General features: G+C 38.6%; 1 pseudogene; it reads right to left on the minus strand.

Annotated features, from left to right (window-relative positions):
* Positions 1–17666: 17666 nt before the first annotated feature.
* On the minus strand, positions 17667–19502 carry LOC140931653 (uncharacterized; annotated as a pseudogene).
* Positions 19503–20289: the final 787 nt, after the last annotated feature.

Below are 20289 nucleotides of genomic sequence, written 5' to 3' on the forward strand. Positions count from 1 at the left end.
GTTGCGTTTCTACTCAAAGAGTGAAATAGAAAAGCCAAACTGGGTGAATTTTAGCCATTTTGAAACGCTAAACTCTATCAACCGGAGACTCCGCGTGACGAATTGTTTCGCGACTAAACGTGATATTGGGGAGTTGATCAGTCACGGAATCACAATATTAACAATGCATTTCTTGACAGCGTATGAGAACAGTGTTTTGAGGAAGAAAAAGTCGATCGTCCTAGACAAGTAAACAGAAAGGTAAAGGATTCAAACCAGAAGGGGCTCCTGATTCAAGCTTATGTCTTGACATCTGTTGCGTGAAGCTGAATATGGAAATTATTTACATTAAAACGTGTTCTTCGGTTCTGGGATGATCTTAATGCCCAGCCCATAGGGAGAGTAGACTGTAGTGGCACCTGTTTTGGCACTTCCTGAACATTTCATACACAGGGGACGCCCACCGTTTGAACCTCCAGTCACTCCGCATATCCATAAACAGCTGGGTCTAAGAGTGGTTCTCGTTCGAGAGCACGTGTGTGTTTTCTGGAGTCTAGGTGTTGCTGCAGATTCGAGTAACGTTGGTAACATTTGATACATCCCTCTTCCGGACGTTTCTGTTTCGTCACTCGAGTTTTCACGGGAACTATCGTCCTCGCTCTCCTGTCTCGGCACAGTATCTTTATGCTTGGATTTTACAGGGGTATAACTCGCTGTGACACCTTCCTTATTTACGTCCGTTAAGTACGGAACTTCCGTACTTTGAGTGCAAGTATTTTCATCAGCACTGCAACATAGCTTGTTGTGAAAAACTTTTTTAGTCTAGTTGTATAAGCCCAAAGTTTGTAATCTGAAGTTTACAGCATCCATGTACATGAAGATGTAACTTGAGTTTGGAGAAACCTGCAGGTCTACTCTCAGTATTTTAGTCATGGATAATTTTCATATAACATAACTATTTTACCCTTGTTGCGTGGCCCCACCCCCTACAGTTGTAGCACTTAATATGAATGTCCAGCCATAAAAACAGTATCTAGTTTGACTGGGCTGTCTATCAGCTGTCTTGATTTTACCATTAATATAGGGATTGGAAGTACACATCATGCATAAGTCCTGAATTGGATGACAGGTCAGGTGATTGTTGCCATGCCCTCGAATGTGTTTTCTATTCACTGTGAGCAAAAAACTTTCAGAATATTTGTGAGATCCTAGTCTTCAATAAGCTTTACACACGATAACCTTTGGTATAACCATCACCGTTTGTTCTTAAGAGAACTTCACTCATGTACAGACAAAGTTGGACTCCACTTATTCCTATTACAATTATTATTATTTATCACTGGATAGCCCTAACAGTAACATAAGTCCCCACTAATACACCTCCTTACCCTGGAGTTCATCTTTTATAACTCGCGAGGGGCATACATGGGCTGTGTGCCCCTTACCATTGCACCTGTAACCCCCTGTTAAGAAACACAGATTATTACAAATTAAGGTTTGTAGAGGTTGTAATTAATAAAATGAACAAAAGAGCCTAATAGAAGAAAAGAGTGACGCCCTGAGAAACGAGAGGAAGGCAAAAGATGAGAAAGAAAAAACTAAAGCAGAGGAAATCAGACAGGCGGCTCTTCAGACAATTGCAATTAGAAAGAGCGATGATAGTGGCGAGAAACCAAAAAAAGCTAAATTGAGGAGGAGCACCTCTGATGCAATCGTATTTTTGGCTGAGAAGTCAGAGAAAGAGAGAGAATTGAAAAAGGAAGAGTTAGCCATCAGAAAAAGAGAGCTTGATCTAGCAGAAACTAGACAAAAGGAGGCTGCGCAGCATCAACAGACCATGTTCTCAGCCCTGATCAACACGATGCAGCAGCTTCAACAGCAAAACCTTCAAATTATGCTTGACTAGCAAAACAAGGTATTTATGTCATTGATGGAAAATATTAAAAGGCATTAAGCTCGAACCTTACGAATGTGGAAGAGCCCTGAACTTGTTGAGTTGACTTTTGTTATAACTTTAGTTATCTACAAGAGCATTGTTGATGGATGTAATTATATTTCTTTTCTATAGAGATTTTTGTAAAGTTTCAAGAAGAAATAAAACATTGTTTTTGCTAATAGACAGATGTTTTTCTGTACAAAGGGGCCTAAATGCCCAAACTTTCCCCTAATGTACAGTCACTAAATGCAGAAAATAAATCTTAAAAATAGTATTTGTAGCTAGGTCTATTGTTTTCTATTGTTTGGTTAGCTGTGCTTTTATGTAATTAGCTCATAGTATTTCTTACATTTAGTGAGTCCACTCTAGAAATTGAGCCAATTTCGAGCATCATCAAGGCAAAATCTCTAAAAGAAGCATGGGTATCTTCATTCAGTCATGTTAGATTGGGGTAGCTTTCACCCAGGGTTGACTCTGTAAAAATTCATTAAGTCGCCACAGTAAACATCCTGGGTTAGTGCCAGCCCAACCTCCAGCAAACAGGCCCTTGGGCTCCTATATTTGTAAAGTGTTTGTTTAAGGAATTCCAAAAAAATAGCCTGACTCTGCAATGTTGTGCTTAATTTTTTTTTTTGATAAACCTCTTTTATTTTATTTATAACATTAATTTAAGTTAATTAACCACAGTTTTCTGAAAAATGGAAAATAAAGTTGGGAAATAAATCAATAGTTACAATAACATTTCTTGAAAAATAGAAAACTTTTAGTAATAAAATTGTGCTTAATTTTATTATTATTCATTTTCTCTTTAAAGAGTTCAATGGTGTGAGAAATAGTCTTTAACTTATCAGCATACAAATATCTACCATGGTTAACTGCAGTTATAAAGTTTTGATTCATATTTTATCAAAGGCAATGTAAACTGGGCAATAGAGTTGTTTCCTAGCCAAAGTATGTGTCAAAAGTAGGTGGCCTAAGGTCAAAAAAGTCTGAGGTCATGTGTTACCATACAAGCATGTCATTGCATTACGCAGTATGACAGAAACAATATAGATCTTTCCAACACTGCTGAGGAAAAGCTTCAGATCTTTTTTAAAGTCATTAAACTTAAACGAGTTGATTACATCTCCGAACAGCCATTCAACAGAACTTCTAACAGCACTCATCTCTGTATTGTACTGCTGCATTTGTGGGGTCAATACACCATATCTAAAGGGTCCTTGCATCTGCACTCTAAGGGGGTAGGCAGGGTCACCATAAACACAGACTGCCTGGCCAGCTGGATTGTAGGCACACCGGTGAAGGTCGTGTAGTAGCTGTGAATCGGCAAGCATTCCTGCATCATGTTTTCTTCCTTCTAAAAATAGGTAGGTGATGGTAGGTATCAGTGTAAGAGTAAAGGTTGCTGACAATTGGGTTACATAAGCTGTAGATTATATGAGTACTTCAGAAACTTTTTTCTAATTTCATCTTGAGTTTATATTTATTTCAAGGGGGGAGGGGGGACAGTCCCCCCTTCCCTCTGGCTATGCTCACAATAAACTGTTGAAGTGATCTCACCTTGGTAATTGTTATTGAATAAGAAAATCAATAAATTTAGCCTGTCCTATAGCCTTGTAAAATGTTTCATTTTTTGTCAATATTTTCCCTTTTTTAAAATAAGTGCAAGGTCTACAGAAATAAACATTTGGTCACATCCCTTCTTTAAAGCTGGTGGCCTCTACTGTTTTGTAACTTACCAACTGGGCCATATAGATTTCCGATCAAGCCATTTGGCAAAGCAATGCTTTGAAATTTCAGGGCATGAACCCTTTTATGCCCATTGTAAAGAAGTCGCTGATGTTCTTCAGGTCTTGATATAGGCCTAACGGTACCGCCAAAACAATTGGGCAGTGGGGCTCCCCTGGCTGGCACAGCATCAACACAAGTCTGCAGGTTGACAGGACTAAGGACCTCATGATTCCAGTTTAGTACTCTGTTCCCGTGAACATTATACACAAAGTCAATCATTTGATTGGTGATCATGCTAAGAACTAAAACAGGTTTAGCGAATCTATGGACCATGTCTCCATATCTGCATGGGTAAGAAAGCCGCTTTAGCAGTCTGTAGAGACCTTCTAGTCCATCACAAACAGAGCACTGACTGCAGGTAATCGTGTCAGGGATTAACAAAACTTCCTTCAGGATTGGTGTATCTCGTTTTCCAAAGCGAAACTCTGCAAAACTCTCAGACTCGTCAAGCTCTTCCCGGTCAAAAGCTGCGTACAAATCATACGGAAAGTCAAGGTTTTTCAATGCATAGAGGTCGTAAAGAGCAACAAATTCATCATCATTGATAAAGCCATCGTTGTGATTAATTAGAAGCAGATTTCGGACGTTTTTGAAAGCCATAGCTAGAGCTACTTGTCAAAGAACCAAAAATCATTATCTCCTAAAAACAACACACTGCTTAACTTTCCTTTTTCCCGCCAAGAACGAAAGCCTTGACCCAATCCTCCTTGGGTTACAAACGTCGTCGTCATTTATTTTGTTGTCGATGCTTAAGGTCCCTATTTTCAAATCACCCTCCTTGGCGGAATTCCAATTGCTAAGGACCTGTTTACAAGGAGAGAGGGTTACCTTGTGCTAGGGTTACCCTAGCAAGCGGGTCAGGTTTACAAGCAATTTTCACAGGTAGGGTTAACCTATCGTCCGTTTCAACTTCAGCAGCTTTGCTGACATGTATCGTGATGCGTGACATTCTTTGCAACGGTCCAAAATTTGAAATAATCTTGAAGTTTTCTATGGAAAACACGTGAAATTCACTAAAAAAGGGAAAAATTATCATCGTAGACAGAAAATAACTTGTTATGATTCCGGTGTTTATAATTAAGCTCAGAAATTGGATAATACCATTCAAAATGGTACAATTACTGGTCACGCATGACAGCGGAAAGTTAATCCGGTTAGGCAAGTTATCCGTAGCTGAGTGTTTACAAGGCAGGGAGGGTAACCCTATCAAGAGGGTAACCCTAGCACCAGGGTTACCCTCCCACCTTGTAAACAGGGCCTAATACTGTAATGGGAAGACTGGAGTTGTGCCTTTTTTTAAAGAGAAAATCAACTGGTAGAAACAGTCTAAAACAATTGTCGTGGTCAAAATAACGTGAAACTATTTATTTGTTGTACAAGTAAAGAACAGTCAAATACAAGTAAAGGGAAAAACATGGTCAAGTGGCACAAGTTCACTTTGCAATTTCCCCCTAATATTGTTAAATACTAAAGTCAGGCCTGTCTCGTTGTATTAATATGCCTTGACGTTAAGTGTCTTAAACTGTTTAGGAGACTAATTTTCTGGAACTACTGCCTAAAGATGCACTAATCAACTCTGGTTGATGTGCGTCGTTCAAAGGGGCTAATATTCTTTAAAGTTACATAAAAGTCCGGACGTATCTATCACTTACTCCTTCCTCTTCCTCTTCTTAGTGGTCTGATCCCACTTGCAATTGAACCGGCTACGCAAACGTTTTTAAAAAGTTCATTGATGAGAATTATGCTAAAATATACATCATAACATAGCGGGCGTGCTTGGCCTGTATAAGTCCTATGCTATGAACAAAATCTTTATTTACACACAGGCTTGCGTAAATAAGATGACGTGTACAGCTGTGTTTTTCGTCTCTTTTCCTAAGTACCCAAAAATCGACGGCAATGATAATTTAGCTTCGTTCTAACCACTTAAACCAACAGCAAAAGCGGTGAAGATGTTTTGCAAATAATAGAGCCTGAACGATTCATTGAAAAGTCTACCGTAAAGACTGACATTTAAGTGGGAAAAAACCACAAATTGGTCTGTGTCGGAAAATGTCCAATTTGTATAATGTGCTCCGTTTGTAACGTTTGTTTACCCTTAACAAAACAAGTTCATTATAAAGTATGAAAGCGAAAAATTATGCACTTTTGTTATCGCTGAACAATCCGACCGAAGGAAAGGAAAATTTCTCTTGCGATAACAAGAGAAATTACACAAGAAGACGTAAATTTACTACTCACAAAAACAACGCTGCCAGGTCTTCTTCTCAAGAAGCCATAATAACCTGCCACTGTTCGTAAATGAATTTAAGGTTAAAGTAGGATGACAGTCGTCTTCGCTACAAAAATTGGATTTCGCCGAGCAAAACATAAACATCTTTTAAGCAAATCCAATCCATATACTCCGCGTCTTCTTATGAACATGTGAGTATTTTAAGTTTAGGTGGACTTTAAGACTCTTTTACCTTTGTTTCTTTTTAGTTTTCATTGATTGTTAACGAATAAATAAGCAAATTTTCTTTCGCAGTTTTACAGAAAGAATTTTCCTTCAAACTAGACCACTGTGGCGTGTTTGTAATCAGCAAATACAAGCGTTTATTATTGTGTTGCGCGTTACAAGAATTTTGTACTTGATCAAAAAACAAGCGTTTTTGTCAGCTATGTTATAGACGAATTTGCTCATGCTTATACCTGCCAACTTTTTCTGAGATATAAGCGTGAGATTTTTATCCTGAGAGTGCTGGCATTTTTGAAGACGACACGATCATTTCCGAAGATTCCCGAAGAAGTCCGAAGTCTTCCGAAGACGTCCGAAGTCTGCCAAAGGCGAAGTTATCGAGTCACAGTCTTAGGACGCGTATAAACGCGAGCTCGCTCCCAGTGCTTTTCACTTCAAAAGTCAGAGATCGCGAGGAAGGTATTGTCATTTATTCATTTTACACATGGTTTTCGTCCCTTACATGGGTCTGAGTTAACATATTTTTGGAAATTGTGTCAAGCAAGACGGCAACAACTCACATTTTTCAATCAGGCGTGAGAAATTAGCTCGCAAGCGTGAGATTGAAGTTTTCAACCCGCAGGCGTGAGACTCACGCCTAAGGCGTGAGAGTTGGCAGGTATACATGCTTTTAGCTGTGAGTATATTGAGTTATGGATGCACTTCGGAAGTTTGGAGAGCACTCAAGAAGCTAGAGTTGCACTCGGCTATCTCCTCTTGCAACTGTTACGCATCTTTCGTGCTCTCCAAACTTCCTGCGCGCATCCATAACTCGATTAAGCAAGCTAAGCATGAACAAATTCTTAATTTTACAGAAGTGTATACTGGAAAGAAAAGAAAACCCCTTTAACAAGTTAACAAAAGACCAAAACAAAAGGAAGCTTATCTCTTATCATCAGGGCTGTCTTCAGCCATCTAGTGGTAGGCACAACCTATTACGAAAAAAATATGTAAAAAATAAAAACAGTAAGCTTAACAGGTGCGATGTCATTGAAAACACTCAAAGGGTAGTAAAAAGCAAAGACAGCAAGCACACTATTAAATTCTCAAAATGTATTACTTTATGACTTTTATAAGGCAAAGAAATATTTGCCAGGTAGAAAGCCTGTTTTACGAAGTTATAATGTCAGTTACAGCTCTCCTGAAGGTCCACTTCGCTCACTAAAAAAATACAAAAAATGTTTACATTGTATAAATTGTAGAAAACTGTAAATGCAGAGAAGAAACTGAAAAAGCGACAGTGAATTGTCATTTCTTCAAAATGACTTCGTGCAACAGACTTACCTTGCTTCAGGCATAGTTTGGAATCTAGAAGTGGAAAATTATGAGAAAGAGTTTCAGTTTCAGACTTTAATTCGTTTTAACAATCAACATACTTGTGGTAACAGTCCAACAAATAGTTTTAAGCAAAGAAATAAAGATGAATATTTAAAACAAAAACTGAGGTACAAGCCACTCACCTTGATCTTCTCGATAAGTTAAAACCCGCAACTGGCCTGGGAAGTAAAAACACGCGTTTTCCTGCCATTTTCGCTGCTTCAAGTGCCTCATACTGCAATGGCGCGAAATGGTCTGTCGCATGCCACACATGGTATAGTGAAAGTGTGATTCCACATCTCCCCCTTCCCCCAAACATCTTCTCAATATCCCGACTCTCAATTCCAGTAGTTGTGGCTGGTTTTCGAGTTATAGGATATTAAAAGAGGGGATCTTTATCTTTTTCAAGGTATTTTGGACAAGGAGTATACAAAGGTGAGTTCGTATGAAAACTGATTAGTAGCGAAACGACGGATGTCCTTTTAATGCATGGCCTGTGCTCTGTGAGATTTTCAATAGTGATAGTATTCGTGAAGTACGTCCAGAGTATTATCTAATTTCTTTATCTTTTTAGATTCAAAGCGATAAATTTCTGGTCCAATGACGTCTGCAGAAAAATTCTCGCCCGGGCAGAGGTCATCGTTGTGCCGCTTTTAGCCTAAGACTCTTAAATGAAGCAGACATGAAGTGAAAACAACTAAACGGTCCAGGTTCTCAGTAGACGTTTGCTTACTGGAAGTAATCGGATGAAATTCAGGCTAACGTTTGCTGGAAATTTTCTTCGCGTTCTCTACCCCTTACCGGCCTTAGAGTCATATATCATAAAAAGCATGTCGAGAACATCCATCTCTACACAAGCCGAGTTTGTAGTTGACTTTTAGCGTGGTTAAATCCCTAGTGACAGATATGCTTACCTTTGAAAGGTAGGACCTTCAATATGATGTTTCTTATTCCGGTGTGCGAGGTATAAAGTACAAGTTTACGCCATCAATCTTTGGCTTCGAAAGGTAGGCATTACTGGTTAATAAATAAGTGTTCTTTCATAGGCATGGTGACCTGTGTTGTGAGCAGTCAGCGAAAGTGACCTGTATTTAAGACCCGTAGTGGATGTACCCATTAAAGAAATCTTTTCGATTTACCTACAACACCAAACGAATTATATCTCAAAATCTCTCAAATCCTATCATTCGAGAGATTTTGAATTTGTGGTATCCTTCAGAGTTGCTAGGTTACTCCATCAAGACTTTTTAAGACACAAAGGCGTCAAGAACTTCCACTAATTAACTATATATTGCCAGTATTCCCTACGAATCCTGGAATACCAATTTGCAGACTAGTTTCCAAGAAATTTATAAAATTTATTATTATTATTATTATTATTATTATTAATACTCTCATATAAAGGTGTCAAGTATGGTTGTCATCTACTCCGGCCAACAACCATCAAAGAGGATCTTTTACTTTACTTTTGCTCAGCCTACATCTCCAAAACTTTCCTAAGGACCCTTGCTGACATTAAAGGGCATATTTTGGAATCAGTTGAATGGATGCATCGACACCTATGGTCCTCTGATTTTCTTTTAACCTCAGCAGTATCGTCCCCAATGCCTGCACCACTATGAGCGTCATCATTGTCCTTACACCTTACATCTTTTGAATTTCTCTTGTGAGATTTTGGTATTTTTCTATTCATCCTCTTTTGCTCGCACTCTTCCATCTTCCATATTCCATAATTGCCACGTCTATAATGTTGCAGTTGTTCCTTTTTTTGGTCAATGACCAGTAAATACAATCTCCTAGCCTCAATCTCATGGTCTGTTCGTATATTAAAATCCCACAGCATCTTGTAATGCTCATTTTCAAGTACACTGTCCGGCACATGTTCATACCACCTCTCATTTCACCGAAACCCATCTTTTCCTGACAGGTCCCAATGGATTTTTTACAATACCTGAGCAAACCCTCACATGCTGATTGGTCGAGAGCTATGGTCCGATGATGAGAGTATAGATTTAGCATGCGCTACCCGTTCCAGTCCACCGGCAGACCAATTACAAACCGCAACGAGTGGTCGTTTCACGTTTACATGATACCGTTGTGAGATTTCGTACTGGAGTGAAAATCTCACCCCGCTACAACAACCTGGGTGAACTCACGCTGGGGTGACTTGTGCCAGCATGGTGGTATCATGTAAACAAATGTAGAGCCATGAGAGGGAACTGGAGTGAACTTACTTCAGGGCGAAAGTTGCCCCGGTGTCATGTAAACACCCCCTAAGAGGTACACCATGGAAAATTGTGGTTGATTTGTTGAATAGATTGCTTTAGCTATCATTATTACTATTATTACTGTTATTACATGTAATAACTTGGAAGGTCTACTTTAAGGTATGCTGGATGCTATTGTGATGTTTCAAGATTTTCCAGATTTGGATCCACACACCGACAACACTAACAACCTATTTACTCGATTTCTTGCGCTTGCAATATGCACAGGCTGCCCACGAACTCACAGAGAAGCTAACTCAATTAGGAAGCATCTCCTTCATTGAAGCAATGATAATTAAATAATCATGATCATAAAGGAAATATTTAACTGTTGTGATGTAGTTGACTCAGTTACATAACATTTGGTTTCCAGATTTATATTCAAAGTGTTAAGCGAAGGATGTTTTAATCCATTTTTTGGAAAGAAAGGGAAATTTGACACCATTTCCAAGGGAAAAACATCAGACTTTGATAAGTCTCCCAAGCAGCCATTTTTGACTCGTCAAGCAGAAAACGCTTGACAAATGTGGTTGCGTGGTAGACTACAACTTGATACCAACTGGCAGGTATCAGTATTTACAACTAGGTTATATTGTATTATCGTTATTATTACGTAATGAAATCGGGAGCTTCGCTTTTAGGCTTGGCTAAATTTATATATTATGATATACAAGGTAAACTTTGAGGGAAGAAATCATTGACGTAACTTGCCCTTACAACAATTGGAAGATTTTCCCCAATTTTTCTCAATTAGGGCTGAAAAGGGTGCTTTGTTAGATTTTTGGGGGTGTAAAGGGTTCTGTGCGAACTTATGATACTTTAGTTCGAGGAGCATGGGTTTAATGATCACTCAAGTAAAACTGGTGCAGCAGCGTTGACCTGCAGCTTATTTAACTCACAGAAGAAACGCTTAATTCATCTTGTCTGTTTTCTTGAACAACTGACATTCTACTGTGTGACCTGCTTGAAAAAAGCTCATAGTATTTCTACAAGAAAGTGATGTGCCTTTATCTGATTTATCAGTAGTATGCACTTAGAAAAAAGTGGTTATATTTTCCAGATTATTTTATTCAAGACTGTTGACAAAGCAGCAATTTGATCCTTATAATGATATTTTAATAGTACTTTAAACTATACAGATGTGCAATTTTTAACGAAGTATGTCATAAGCAGAAAGAAGATATCACATTGCCCAACAAAGTGGGTTACAATAATGCAACTGAAAAAGATCAAATATAAGTTATTCTTCTTCCTTTGTAAGACCTCAGGTATATAATCCAGTAATGGATTGTCTGATAAATAATATATGAAAATTTTTTATTAACAGATTTCTCTATGATGTCGGGAGTTTTAAGTGAGTTTTTATTGTGAAACTCAAAGTTCTTTATAATATTTTTAGCTCCATAACATTGTAAGACTGTCTCTGTAGGCTACCAATAGTGGCTTTACCTTGTGGTAATAATGCATTTATTGTATTCTATATTGAATATTTAACCCTTTCAATCATAATTAAATTAGTGCCATTTTGAGTGCGATTACTTAAAACATTCACTAAAAATTCCACAATTTGGAAGTAACCCGTTGCTATATATCATTTTGAAGCTAATTAAATGTACTTTGAAGAAAAATGAAAATACAGCTATCTCCCCTGGCCTGAAAGGTATGACGTCATCGAACACATGATCAAATTTGTTTTCACAGGAGTTAAAAATAGTTTAAAAATTGGTTCACTGCCTTACAAGTGAAAACAGGCAGACTTCTTAGTCCCCTAATTTGTAGTTATATATCTTGCTTGTCTTTCCTGAACTTTTCAGTTCATTTCATAAAAATGCAGTAAAACGATGCCACTTTACATACACGCAATTTTTGGGAATAATTTTAATGGAATATTCGCATAACAAAACAGTTATTCTTTGTAACTTGTATCACACCAATGTAAGTGTTAAGTTCAAAGACAAGGTTCAATCTTCACAAACAACTGATGGTCTCAATATGAACAATGCAAGAATAGGTTTTAAGAGGGAGGGGGGGGGGGTCCAGAGGGCAAGGGTGGGGAAGCGCATATTATAACAAATGTCCATTGCTGAAACAATCATTAGTTTATGACAAATACAGCTTGCCTGTAAGTGTTAACAAAACAAATGTATATCATATAATGTAATGTTCTGATATTTTGAAATAAAAATGTTTTCTTGAACACATTCTAGTCAATGCCTTGTTAAAATCAGAAGAATCAATTTCGGAATTTATCACACTCAGCAGTGTGCCATTTCTCAAAACAGGTTCGGTCGAGCTGAAGACATAATGGAATATCACAAGCCCTACACCTCCAGGGAGTCTTTTGCTACTTCTTGAAAAGGATGCTGCAAAGTTTACAATTTTCCCCCCAAATGTTGCCTTTGAAGATTTCTAAGCAAGGTGATCACTGGTAAGGGGCACCGGACAATGTTCTGCTCGTACTGAACTCCTGAATGGACAGCCAGGACTAGGATTTGGGTTGAGCTGACGCTCACTTCTTTTTAACAGTTCATTGGCTAAACACTGTCTGAAGTCTTTGTGAGTCATACCTTCAGTAATTTTCTTGTGTACATTATATGCATTTGTTGCAGAAATATCCATAAAATGAAAAAACAATATTTTTCACCACTTTCTTGTTCTTCACAACACTTGATAACATTGCAGAAGTTGGTCAGACAGGTCCAAGGCCCCCATGCCTGCATTATAATTTTTCAGCACAGGAGGTATTGGAATATTCAATGTTTGAAATTGGCCATTTACTTTTGTTTTTCTTTCAGTCCTGTCCTCCCCACTGGTAGCATAACAAGTAGAGAATGCACAGACGTCCTTTGTGTTTGTCCATTTCAGAAACAGAAGGTTCTCTTTTCTAAACTACCTGATTGACCCTCTGACCTATTTTTTGGTCATAGAATTTCCTAACCAGATAGAAATCTGTAGCGGCTGGGTTCCCTGTGTCGTTTGTTTTCCCGCCTTTATAGGTCATCTGACTGTGTTTTAGCTTGCTTTTTGATACGTTTCAGCGAGTGTTTGCAGCTTGGGCATTCACTCGAAGTAACGACCAAAATTGATCGGTTTCAATGCATTGACGACTGTATTGTTTGGAACATTGTCTTCGTGTATTGTCACGTTTCAAGATTGTAGCCGTCCTTGCAGTATTGGAAATAAAGGTCCGTAAACAAGAGTGAATTTCGTCGCTACAAAATCCTCTCCTGTCTTCCCTCACTGTTCCTGTTACCATGCAACCTTTGTCATAAAGATCATTGAATAGTTGTGAACTACTGTAAAAGTTGTCTACAAACAAATGGTATCCCTGTCGAAACATGCCATTCATCAAATTCATGACAACATCATATCCCAGGCCATTGTTTGTTTTGTTAGTCTCTTTCCAGTAATATATAGATTTAGCCAGGGCTAAGAGCGAAGCTCCCATTAATAAATTTATATTTTAAATCAAACAATAAACTTGTAATCCACAAATCAGTTAACTTAAGGGCACATTCATGTGACTTTTGAGGGAAAGGATAAGTTATTTTAGAGTGAAACATCTTACATCGAGTTGATAGCCTAAATATACATGTATGTACACCCAAAAAATAGCAAACATCTTCTATCACATTCAAGAGCCAGGCTCTTGATCACAGTAGATTAGGCCTCGAAAACAAATTCTTGGAAAACAAATCAGGCCGCATTTTTTTGCGTTCGACAGGTTTACTTTACAAATTCTTGCCAACAAATCTGAGGGTGTGTAAACCAACCATTTATACTTTTTATAAATCACATCTGAGGTGAAACAGTACTTTTTATCATACAGACCTCGGACAGAGTACGGCATTTCACAATTTTTCAATGTTCAGGATGATCAATCGTGGGCTTTTAGTGAAACCGTTCAAAATATTCTCAAAATCACCCATACGGCCAGCCCATTCTCATTTTTAGTGCGAGCTGTCACTGTGGTCGAGTGTTTGAATGAACTTTATTGGAGATACGCTTCAACATAATAACGAATTTATTATCGTGATTTTTTGTTATTTAATGGTTCCAGTTATAACAATGTGTAATCTTATAAAGCGTTTGATACGCGCGACATTTCTAAGTACTCCTGCAGGCGATGTTCATGAACGATGAAAACAAACACCACTGACAAGCGATTAAAATTGCAAGAGAGACTACTAACAATCAATAAAAGAAATATAATTCGGTAAAACATTTACAGAGACAACAATTTTCATTCACGAAGACAAGTATTAAAGTGTCTCTAAAACTCCTGAGCCGTTTAAGCTTAAAGCTTAAGCTTAAGTTTATTTTGTTTTACTTTCAGCCGGCCTCCCCGTGTTTGTTTTTTTCAAAGATGAACTCCTCGAAGCAAGAAAATCACTCAAAGTTTTCTTTCTACAGCCAAATTTATAACTAAATATTTTTCGGAACGTTTTTTTTCTATCTGCCGTGAGAAAATATATCTGAAGGCCTTTTAAAGTTCTGTAAGCTTTTATCAAACGTGATGCTAGATCAGATCATTGACTCAAATCTTAAACAAACGTGCAAAAAATTGCCGCATACACCGTGCTCGACTTCATGAAATTAGATATAACAAAAACAAACATCAAATACAATTATTACTCAGGCTTACCATTCGAGATTCAGTTCCTGAAAGATATCAAGGAAGGCCATAGTTGCTTGAGACTTTTAAACCCTCTTGCGCATTGAGCAAGGTGAAAGACGAAAACGATGCCATCAGAAATCGGATTACCCAATTTTGACAAGCGACGCATTTCTCAACCAAAAACCCAATAAACAAACCAGCCATGGATAACAGAAGGCTCTTGATAGCAGCTGTATTTCATTTTGTACATCCAGTGGAAAAAGGCAGTTAAAAACATCACAAGTTGACACAAAACTCTGTCAGCTTTAGCTGTTAAAGTAAACAACTTTCAAGATGCTGCATAAATTTTCCGCATGAGCTAACCTGTCAAATTTTGACCAATCAGAGTACAAAACTTGGACGTAGAGCGTGACCAACGCGTGACCATGGTAAGAAAAGGTCTTCCCCGCCTTTATTTTTAAAAAAGTGGCTGAATTGTCGCGTCCAAGGTCAATTTGAAATAAAAAAACTTGACAGTGCGGGGCCATAGTGACATAAACACAACATATTTCATATGAATCATTGGAAAAAATAGACTTAAGCCTGTGATCATTTGAAACTGGTAATTTGTCAGCGGATAACTTCAAAAAAGTACTCGAACTCGATGGGTCGACACTTGAGCCCGCGCTACGGTCAGGTGATACTGGTCAGCAGATATCCTGTTTTGACAGCTGTCAATTGAACACAACATTGACGTGCAATTAGTTTTCTATTGGGCTCCCAAACTAGCAAGAAAGTGTGAGTTAAACATTGGTTTCCCTGTGGTGCGGACGGTCGTACGGTCACGTGATTACCAAATTTTCTCGGATGGGTAGATTACCACATTTCCTTAGCTATGGGGCTCCACGCGCGGGTGGAGCTCCGCTATAAACTTCAAATTTGTATGTGTAACCAGTTTCTGGGCATGCGAAAACCCAAAACTTGAAGCCCCATCGAACAGGTTTGTCTTTTATAAACTGCTTCATGCAGAACCTCCCTTTCGAAGCAACCATCCTCTCATCAATTGGCAGTTTTTGACCTGGGACATATGAACTACAGGACAGTTGAAGATCATTAAGGAGAAGTTTCACCTTTAACAAGGGGTCATATTGCTGGCCAGTGGTTATGACTCATAAATAAGAGAAATAAAGCTAAAAATTGCATTTGGTGGTCCAAATTAGGTGATCAAAGCGAAAGTTACCTTTGTTCTGCAAGATCCAAATCAGGATGAACTCCTTCGTTGATGAATGCTTCTTCATCCTCGGACAAGTCTTGATATTCAAGTTCACTTAACTCTAACCTGAGATCAGGCCCAATTTGAGCGATTCTCATACATTTTCTCTAACGGCTACCGCTGAAACTGGGCCTGATAGAAACTATTACAAGTTTGTGCTCATTACGGCCAGATTATGGCCATAACGCTGATTGACTGTTAGAACAATGCCACAAGATCTGATTGGCTGTCGGAAACGCCGGAAGTTGAAAGCGCTTATTCCTCGCGTGGTTGTTTTCGTGAATGATCCATCGTCGGTGGAGAGAAGGATCGATTTTGCTGTCTTTTTTTATTGTTTTATGGTCTTATGGTAGGAAAATATGCCTTAATATGTGCCTTGGAAATTCAGAAAATTCATGTGGTTTTTTATATCTTCTCAGGATTTGCTTTATTTACGGAAAGTGAGTGTATCGCTGAGTTGAATCCCTCTGCAAGTTGTTGACCGCTAACAAGGTGCATTTTGATTTACCAACAAACGGGTGCAAATCAAAATACTGTCCATCTTAAAACTGGTTTCATTTGAAAGTTTAGTCGGGAATGACTTCTCTGAACAGGGTATGCAAGCGGAGGCTCACTGCGAAAGAAACTTCAATCGCCAACTGTGAAGTATTAGACGAAAAATATCGCATCGCTGTTCAAGGAATTTTCAGTGTTCACAGACTGGTTGTTTGACTACGCTTTTTGTTAAAAATAAACCAAGAAAACTGGTGTCCTCGCTCGTTGGCTGTTTGCTTTTGTTTTTAAAGATTTATGTACTGAAAATCGGGAGAAATTGCCGAGGAAAATATCAAGACAACGGAAAAATAGAGATTTCAGTATTTTAAATTCCAGAGCGCCTAGCCAAAATAATAAAACTAGTAGAACATCGTGTCGCCGTCTTTTCGAAAACTTTTTACCTTCTACGCCAACAGAAGTAACCTTCGAGATCTCCCTTAATCTCGCAAGAAGTTAAATGTGATTGTGCTGACTGTTTTATTTTTAGCTGAAAAAATTAACAGATAAAAGCTATTTTTTAAGTCCGCCAGTCTGCATTTTTCCCACGCGTGAAAAATTTGCATAATAGAAAAACAAGCAATGGAAGTAATTCTGATTGGCTGATTTGGCAAATGTCAATCAATCAAAAAGGTGGGCGGCAGACATTTCGTTAAAGGTTTGTATTAGGCTCTCTTTTCGTTTGGTCTTGCCCACCAGAATGTAATTTTCAAAGCGAAACGAAAATAGACCCTGATCTCAGGTTAACTTAACTCCTCTCAATCATCTTGTAAAACAAATTCCAACACCTCAGCGTATAGTATATTTGTTCTTTGCCTTTTTGCTGCCATTTCAGTACGATATGGAGAAGATTTCACGACAAATTTTGTATCTTCAACAAGTCGCATGTTCAGATTCAAGATGGCGTCTCTCAGAAATCCATGAAGGTAAAAGGCACATGGTCTCCTGATTTGAATAGCAAATCGGAACCCTTGTTCTATGGGCCAGATGATGTAAAGACAATACCCGCGTAAAGTGCTTCGTATGGTAATTACCCACTCGTTGTTTCTGTATCAGAAATCTGACTTGTTCACTGCGCTCACTCCTTCGATTTCTGATACAAAAACAACTCGTGTAAATACCGTAAGCCAGCACTTTCCATGACGTATTCTCTATACCTTGCTAATAAAAAGGATATTAACATATAATGGAGACTGTGTATGTTAGATTGAACGTATTTAATGACTACTGGTCAAAAAAAAAAGCAATGGCAGTAAATTGATTGTCTGATATTGATAATCCATGAAAATCGATGATATTTAATTGATCGATTCTCAATATTGATAATCACAGAAACTTGCACGATTAATTGATCATCAATTATCAATATTAATCGATTAATTGACATCAATTGCCAATGATTACCATAAATTGTCATCCACAATTGATTTCATCGATTGGTAACGCCCCAAGTGCTGTAGGTCAAAGTGGTGCTCAAACTATCCAGTCTCATCAGTCAAGTTCATGAGTTTCTGTAAATTGGAATCCCTCACAAAACTATTTCGGTCATAGCACTGAACATAAAAAGTTGTGGTGATCCTCTGATGTTTCATAGAGAACTTTATTTCAATTAGAGTTGCTGAGTGACAACAATTGATGTGCCGCTGAAGGTTTGAATTATTCAACCCTTCTCTGGAACTTTTTTCATAGTTTCGCCTCTTTACAATTCTCCTGAAAATCTTGCTGGCGACCAAATTTTCTCTACCATGTCGGGTCGTGTGATTATCAATGTTGTGTTCTCTCCTTTCTTTGAGGTTTCAATGCTCACCTATAACCTTGTACTAGGACCCACAGATGCCTGAAGATTTGGAACGGCATAAATAACACGACAAGTGCCATGAGGCCAGTCATTCTTGATCTGCTGAACTTGGCATGAATTGAAAGCCCAACTTCTTTTTCAAATCCATCCAGTATGGGGCCAATAAGCTCAAGTTTGTTCCCCAAAAGCTCTTCCAGGACGGGATCAAGCATCCTTATCCTGTAGTTCGGCTTGCTCTTGGCAAAACGAACCGTCTTGATCCAGTCATTTTCAACTGGTTATCAAGTCCCTTGACTATATCCTGCCAGTACCTCACAGCTGTCTCCTCGCCTTCAACCAAGACACTCCGGCATGATGATGGCCTTGATATTATCTCTATGGAGAAATTCCCAAAGTTCCTTTAACACTTCGGAACTAACACATTGATGGGTAAATTTGAATTTGTCCATGGGGACACCCCGACGTCCAAATAAAATGCAGTGTACTCTACCTGCGGTGACCACTTTCGAATAACAATTGAAGAGTTTTTCTAGTACTGAATATGAGTAATCTGTTGCGAGGATTGACAAAAGTCTTCTCTTTTCATCAGAGTAACTTGGAATCCTGCCAAGATCTTTAGCTGCATCAACGTGCGATTTGAAAACCTCTGAGGTCGCCCCACTCAGAGAAATTCTTCCCTTAGAGTCTGTCCAATCAAAATTTTCTGGGTTTGCTTTGCTGATCAAAGTCGTACCGCTTTACTCAAATCTTCATCCTTGCAGCGTTTGTATTCGCCTGCAAGGTTAGAGAGGAAGGTACTCTCCAGTTCAACCTTGTTGTGGCAACTTCCAAATGTGGACTTCCACTTTTTCCAATTCAACAAATCGTTGACAAATTCAGGTATGTCTTTCGCGTTATAATGAACAAATTTGTTAGCACAGTTTTCAACAACCTCGATGGTCTTTGACCTAATAACTTGCTGAGTCCTTTTTTCTGCGTCCTTGTACGGTCGTAAAGGCAGTTCCAAAACTTGTGCAGTTTTGGAGCTGGAAGACGAAGGTAGACTGCTTGGTGAATATTCGGTGTTGTCAATTTCACCTTAGCTGACAACTGGTACATCACACGTATCTTCCGTGTCGTACTGACTGTCTTGTCGATCCTAAATAACAAACAGATAAAATAAATAAATCAAAAAATTATCACGTATTCCATAAACTAACCTATGAGACGTAAGTTTATGTGTGCGAAAAAATCAGATATAAGCTTAACAAACGACAGAGATGTGTGAAACATGAGAAAACAAAACATGGCAGTTACAGAAGTATAAATGTACCTCGAGTCGCGTGCACTTTATTTTGGCAGCAAGTCTTCCACGGCAAGCTAAACATATCTTTCTTTTTCGGCCTTTTTTCTTCGAACTATCAACCTCGCAAAACCTTAGCTCCTCAGCATCTGCAACTCGTAATGCATCAGGCGATACATTTCCATGGCTCCAGGTGCTGTGTTTCGTGCTCACGCAACGAGCGGTGAACACCATTACAAGAAAAAATGTAAGTGAAAAAGTGAAAATGCAAGCAGATTTCAAGCTATATACACTATTTACAAAATTGCGAAGACCGCTAAATGACAAAATTTTTTAGAGAAAGCAGTATGTGAAGATCAGTGACAATGGCCGCCATTCAAGTCAGAACAAACCTAACTTCGGAAAACTGACTTCCGCACATACAAATCGCCCGAGAATTGGCTGAGAGTTGGAACAATAAGATATCTACCATAAAAGGCATTAGTTTCAGCCCAAATCGTGATTCTTCGTGATTTTTCGTGAAAATAATGTTTTTGACCAATGAGTGTGGCGGAAATTAAGTAATTAATTCAATTAAAATGGATCGTTCTGCACATGCGATGCGTTTCGCCCCTTTCCTCCTTACGCGAACCATCACTTATTCTTCATGCGGCAAGTGGCCCTGATTCAGTAAAAAAGATTCCAAGAGATGAGCCTCTCATTAAGAAGATTTTGTGTTTTCTGACAGCATTGTGGATGCTTGTTATTACCCGAGGTCTTTGAAATGCGTGTCCCTAGGAATCTCTTACCATTTGTTTTAGATGAGCCAGCAGACAGCTTGTATTCCTCCAAACGGTCTCTTTTGGAATCACCTGATTGTGCTGTAATACCTGGAGACCCTACCACATGTACTTCTTCTTTTGAGTCTGTAGAACAATTTGCAGCCCCTGAATGCACATCTCCCACTGCTACTATGGATCCTGTAACACCTGCAGCATGTTCACCTGTGTCATATCCTGCCTTGTGCGGAACCATAGAATCT

Source organism: Porites lutea, chromosome 3, assembly GCF_958299795.1.
Source record: "Porites lutea chromosome 3, jaPorLute2.1, whole genome shotgun sequence".
In the NCBI taxonomy this organism is placed as follows: Eukaryota; Metazoa; Cnidaria; class Anthozoa; order Scleractinia; family Poritidae; genus Porites; species Porites lutea.